Below are 6,884 nucleotides of genomic sequence, written 5' to 3'. Positions count from 1 at the left end.
GTAGTATATAAGAAAGGAGTACGGGTGCATCAAACACTCCAATTGCAGTTTGTTTGAAATTATTTTTAGCATTCATTATTTTACACATTTGTAGTGGCCATAGTTTTTGGAATGGGTTGGGAACCACTGGTCTACAGCTGAACTGTGTGACGGGTTGGACATTTCTTTGTAATCACTCATCATCTCCCAAAGTTGGTGAGCAGCATGCAATCGTGGTTTGAGAATTCAGAGAAGCCCAAAAAGGCGCGTGTATTGAATGTAATCATTTATATATTCATAAAATAATGTTCCTGTTTGTAATTGTAAAATCATGTTAAAAAGTTAATATTTCACTATCAGAATGCAATCATCTTAAAGGCACACCGTGTAACTTTTGGCCACTAGGGGCGCTAGACCTATAAATTTCACGTCTAGTGCCCCCAGTGGCCACAAGCGACGCAGCACTGTCGCAAAACAGTCAGCCGGCCAGCCTCCCTTGTCTTTTGATTGTGTATGCAGACGACCTGTTGGTTGAAGTGAGCTCATCTACTATTGAAGAAAAGAAGACATCCTCCGAATAAATAAATTTCCAAAAAAAATCAAGTTATTGTGCTCGTTTTGGATTTATATTTATCTTTAGATCGGACTCACGTCGTCTTTTTTTTCTGTTGTAAAACTATGAATTTGTAACTAAAATCGTATAAGCCACGAATAATAAACATATATGAATGTGTAAAAGCACAAACAAACCAAAGACTGTGACTTCTATATGAGTTTTATTTACACGACTTTGCAGTAAATACATTATCCACATTTATGCCGATGTTTATATTATATTTTCAGTTATCATCATCAATTTCTTCGCCGCCTGAAGATTCTTCAGAGTCCCCTCCCGGAACATGGAGAGGACGAGGTGGACATGGAGGAGGCCGCGGAGGACGAGGAGGTGGACGCGGAGGAGAACGAGGTGGAGGACGCGGAGGAGAACAAGGTGGAGGAGAACGAGGTGGACGCGGAGGACAACGAGGGAGAGGCGGGGGGAGAGGAGGTGTGAGCTCTGGGGGCTGTGGAGAAGGAAGAAGAAGCAGCAGCAGACCATCTACAGCTGATTATGAAAGGCTCGAGGATCTTCAACAGAGGAAGAGAGCTGACATGCAGGTATGTGTACACTATTTATTATTTATACTTTTATTTTTAAGACTACTATGTTGACAAATTTGTTTTATGCATCTTAGGCCAGACTACAATCACTTGAAGCAGACCAAAGAGATGCCCTGCTCCAATTAGTGCTAGACAGATTGCCTGGACTGCTTTTTGATCTCCTTGCACTGCAGGACCATCCTCAAACACCTCCTGTACCTGGTCGCATGCATTGGTGTGTGTGTTCAAACTGTAGAGACATGCCTACAGATATTGAGAGACTCTGCTGTGGTCAACCTCCAGCCCGCCATATTAGTAAACTGCCACACTGGACTTCTATATCCTGGATGAGGGAGTTCTGCGTCTAGCTCGTGCTGCGTGGAATGACATCTTGGCAGTTGATGACATCCAGGAACCAGGCGAAGACCAGCGCTCTTACAGACATGCAGCGTATAGGAATTTTGTGCTCTGGCAACATGGGCGTTTAGGGGAGGGCAATAGAGGGGTCATACCAAGCTGTGTTGTGTGGCGCATTAGGGACAAGTATCCAGACGATGACGTATTAATAACAATAAAAGTACATATGAAAATACTTGTATTTCTTTTGTAGTTCAAGAAGATTTGACCATTCTTTACATCTTTGAGAAATCACTGTAAAGTCTAATAACAAACTACCGATTCACTTACAGTACATAGGAAAAATAATATGCACAGGATAAAACTTATCATAAATTTTATTCAAATGAAGAATGAACAAAAACAGTTACAAAAAAAAAGATTCTGTGTTAGTCTTCCATTACTAGAGCCATTGCTCCTCGGGAAATGTGTCTTGCCACAAGTTCAGCAGTGGGGGGTGGTGTGTCTGCTGTGCCAACCAGTCCAAGGCGCTCAGGGTCATCTTCTGAAAGGGTTCTTCTTCGAGGAACGCCTGACCCACTCACCAATCTTCTCCTAAGAATTGCCTTCTGAAGGTCGGGAATGTAGGCATACGTCTTGGCCTCCTTTGTAACATGCACACTCCAACCCTGTGGCCCATGTGTGTTCATTGCGTACATGATGTAGTACACCATGCCACAGCATCTGTAAAGTAAAAGCATTGATAGGTTAGATTTGACAATAGCACACACTTTGATTATCTTATTGTCTTATTCACATACCTTAAACTGCTCTACAGTTCTTGCATGCTGACAGCAATACCAGAAATGGTTCACAATGTCCTTAACCCAATGCATCAGCACAGAATGTTCCTTGCCTTTTGCTGCCTGATTACAAAATGCATTTATGAGAATGACTTTGTACCAAAGGTCTATTCCTATTTGAGATTAAATCATTCAACATATAACAGTGACAATGACTTACTGCCAGACATCCAGCGAATGGGTTAAACTCCAATCCTTGTATTTTCCACGTACTGGATCTGAAGGTCATATATTTCATAAGATAGATTTTTGGATGAGAACTCTGATTGAGTGTTAAATATATTTACCGAGCAAGGCAGATATTTGTCTGTGAGCATCCGTCACTACTTCTTTGATAGGGATTTCGTTGAGAAGGCAGTCCATTGTACTTTCAAAACAGACTTTCTCCAAGATCACCGAATTCCTGCCACATTTCCTTTTGTCCTCGCTCACAATGTGCACAATATCACGACTCTCGTGCTCAATCATAGTGTATGTAAAAAATTGTGCACAGTGGCCTAAAAATAACATTGGGTAAGTTTTTTCAATATTTATTTTTTATGGCACTAAATACCTGGGGAGTCCATTCTGCCATCACCTGATAAAAAAGAGAGATAAGATTATAACTGAAATATAGCTATGTGATCAGCTTCCTAACAATGACACAGATATTGATATACAAACATTGAAAATGACACTTACAACTACTTCAGTCTTTTGTCGAAGCCTGTTCAACACCCTCTCTCTACTCTCTTTCCAAAGCTCCTCTACAGGCTTTAGGCCAGGGGTGGGCAATTCATTTTCATAAGGGGCCACATGAGGAGCCTGAATTGAGTCGGAGGGCCGCACCAACAATAACTCAAACTTATATCGGGATATAAGTATAATATATCGGGAGTGTATCGCTGGGGTCCATGAACAAAAGCTCCAAAATAAAAAAAAATGTTTTGATTGGGAAAATACATTGAGGACTTTTTTTCAATATCTATAAATTATTTCAATATCTATAGATTATATCTATATAATCTATAATGATGAGCCTGGCAGGACTGTAGCCTCATAAAAACGGCTTACACTTTACAAGCCTGTGTCACAAGTCTCTGCTACATTGTAGTCAATATTCATTCACTCCGCACTCCGTGGTAGTAAGCTACTATTGTAGCCACAGCTGCCCAGGGGCAGACTGTCCATTTCCCACTTGCAAGTCACACAATGTGTTGTTTATATCTTTATATCTTATTATGCCAGTGCCCTTTGCTGGACACCTGTGGAATTCTTTACTTTTATTCTTATTTAATCTGCCCCCTAGTGGCTGGAGTGAGCACTCTGGTAATAAAAATAAAAAATCACAACTCCGCACAGGAATGAGCTAGAGACTTACTTTTTTTTTTGACATGCTTATGAATTTATGCCCTACAAGTTATGGGCCGGACTGAATCATCTCGCGGGCCGGATGTGGCCCGCGGGCCGTACTTTGCCCAGGTCTGCTTTAGGCAGTATTCAGACTGTATGGCAAAAAAAGTAGTCTCAGCCACCATTCCCATACACATGAAGTTGAAGAGGAGATGGATTTTTTTGTAGTTGTTGCCAGACAAAAGAATGTTTGTTGACAGCATGAAATCGCCTCCTTGCATTCCAAATTTTAGGAGTGGCTGAGAATTCCAATGCCAAATTGTGTGTCCATGAGGGCAAACCTAAGAAAAGATGTACAAAGCAATTCACAATTCAACACATTATCTCACAACCTTTACCAACACCCCCACATCAGGTGACACCATTTTCCAGGCTCTACATACAGTCATCCTCAAAACAATAGTGGTGCTTGCATTTACACTTACCCATTCAAGAATGACACCAGTCCCTCTGGGCTTCAATTGAACATGAAAAGGAGGCCTTCCATTACATAGTGTCCCCAAAATTGGGTCTCTGAACTGACAAAACTATACAGGTAACTGCATGTACCTTGAAAGGTAAAACAGGAAATCAGAGGATAGCATAAGATAGTAGAAAAGCTATCACTAATAGGGGTTAATTTTTTCAGACACTAGGGTTAGAGATGTTGAAATCTTTTACCTTTACGTTTCAGCCACCAACTGCAGGCCGACATCAGAATTATCACCTGCGCGCGGAGACGTCTCAATTATCAGCTGTTCCGAGGTGTGACCAGTCTGATGGTCCAAACAGGTCCGGCAGACTGGTCACGCCCCCTGCTACCCGGGGCAACGGGGCGTACTCAGCCTGCCGGACCTTTTGGTGCGCCTCGGAAATAAGAACAGCCGACAAGCGGCATGTCACCGCACGGCGGTGATACTTCTAATGTCGGCCTGTAGTTGGCGGCTGAAACGTAAAGGTAAAAGATTTCAACATCTCTAACCCTAGTGTCTGACAAAATGAACCCTAAATGTGATACTGTAACTCGAGCAGACACAATAAACGTTACAAAGTGTATTAGTAGAAAAGCTATCGGTCATATAGATTCATATACCTTGCAAGAGAGATCAAGTTGTCATTGTAGCAGATGCTCGCTTTCTTTCCTATGAGGTCCTCTACAGTCTCAACCCTGTGTTGTACAGGAACGTGTTCTTCCTCAGGAACTATGGGCACCTCCTCTACATCCAGCACAGCCTCATCTATGTGTATTTCAGGAAGCTTGTCAATTTCTACCCTTGAAGCTCCAGTAGCTCTGTTACAATAACATTGATTAGTCAGTGTCATTAAACAGCTTTCTATATTCTGTGACAAGAGGAAAATTAGTATGATTATTAGTAATTTATGAGCAGCACATACCGTAGATATAGGAAAGGAACATAATCCTCATCAGCGTCTTCATCTTCCCAGCCAACAGCTTCCTCCATCTCAATCCTACACAGAAAAATACATATTGGAAATGAATTGCACACAATACACATACAAAAAGGAAAAAGGTAATTTACATACAATGTAAAGCACTTACATACTATTCTGCAAATCATTAGCAGCCTCTAGGTCATCATCGTGTTTTTCGGAAATTGCCAATGAGTGCATCCTGCAAAGAAGAATAGAGAATCATGAGTATATTCTTCTCCCAAAATTATTGCTTATTATGTAATGGTCTCACCTTGATTCAAGCACATCAACTTTTTCACTGCTTGAGATCAACTCCTCTACACCTGAAAGGACCATTTCTTTACCCCTAGAAAAAGTAGAAGAGAATGTTGGACTGTAATATCACTGAAGCTCTGGTTTGTCTTCATAGTTAGTTTTACATTTACAATGTAGGAGCACCGGCAATCTGCTTGTGTAGGTGCATTAACATTGCCATCAATGAGCCATGTGTTGTGTCTTATAATTATTATTATTTTTATCTTTGAATGAATGTTTTGACTTGCACCACAAACTGTCAACAATTGAAACATAGTGCAAACCTGTCATGATCCGAAGAGTCTGTAACACTCGATACTGGTGGTCCAGGAGGTGTTGCTGTGCCCTCTCCTTTATATGGTGTGGACGTTGCTACACCTCTCCGTTCGTAGCTAAACAAAAAGACAAGTCATTGTTTCAAAGCAATGCCAAGACCAACCGCAAATCAGCGAAGCAGTATCATGGGACTACCTCAGATACAACTTCTACCAGATGAATTGCATACAAACATAAAACTGAATAAAGCCTGTTGCTAATCGTTACGTAGCCTCCTTGTTTTGTTCCTGAATGACAGGAGAAAGCGTTTGCTTGCTAGCTCTACTTAGGCATAAACATCCGCGGTACCAATTACGTGCAAATAAAACCAACGAAGCAGTAACATGGGCGTACAAAATTACCACTACTACGTTAGTTTTATGAAAGTAGGACCTGTCGCGTGCGCGAAATGCCTGAGATTTACACATATAAGCTACGGGGTTGCGTTGGCTTTGGTTTGTAGCCCGTTAGCTTCATCTACCCGCATTTTGCTCCTACTAAACATAATAATAATAATAATAATGACTAATGCTGCGTCCACACCAAAGGCGTTTTGGGGCCTCCAAAGCGTCAGGTTTACATTTAAAATACATGGAGGACGCGCCTCTGGGGGGCGTCAAGATGTCCCGCAGCGCGTCACGCGCCTCCTCTGTGGCGCGTTTTGAGGTTTTTCACGCTTGGTGAGCGTTTGACGCGCCTCCAGGGCGTCGAGCGTCGACGCTCGAGTTGGGAAATGTTGAACTTTTTGGCTAAATTTGCGAGTGTCGACCAATCAGGAGCTTTCTTCCCATAGTGACGTACGTTGTAGCTGAGCCACCGGGGCAGATTCTACGCCAGCCCCACAGAACAAGTCACAAGTCACGGACGTTTAGCTTCTTTGTGAACCGGAGCTACAGCAGCTCTGGGACTTTTAGAAAGACACATCAGTGCTTCTTTATCTAAACACCCATGATTAAAAGCGGCAACAAGAAAGGATATTTCAGTGGCTGAATCTGCGCAGGTGTATTTCAGGCAACAGCTACTTCCAAGATGCTACGAACAGACTCTGAGCTGACGCGCGGCCAGAGCGTTTTGACGCTCGGTGACATTTGTGACGAGCGTCTGACTTCAGTAAGCACAAGCGTCCAACGACACGCTTGAGGCGCGTTTTTG

The 6,884-nt window shown here is 42.3% G+C and overlaps 1 long non-coding RNA gene across 1 annotated transcript; it reads right to left on the bottom strand.

Moving 5' to 3' along the window:
• Positions 1 to 4,961: 4,961 nt before the first annotated feature.
• Positions 4,962 to 5,306, bottom strand: LOC306965527. The gene is made up of 3 exons (XR_013793035.1): positions 5,251 to 5,306; positions 5,085 to 5,159; positions 4,962 to 4,980 (listed from the first exon to the last, which is right to left on the bottom strand). It is a non-coding gene; the product is annotated as an uncharacterized lncRNA (long non-coding RNA).
• Positions 5,307 to 6,884: the final 1,578 nt, after the last annotated feature.

The sequence above is a fragment of the Gobius niger genome, assembly GCF_951799975.1.
Source record: "Gobius niger genome assembly, chromosome: 7".
Lineage (NCBI taxonomy): Eukaryota > Metazoa > Chordata > Actinopteri > Gobiiformes > Gobiidae > Gobius > Gobius niger.
The sequence above is the reverse complement of the archived record's forward strand: the minus strand, read 5'-3'. Positions and strand labels throughout refer to the sequence as shown.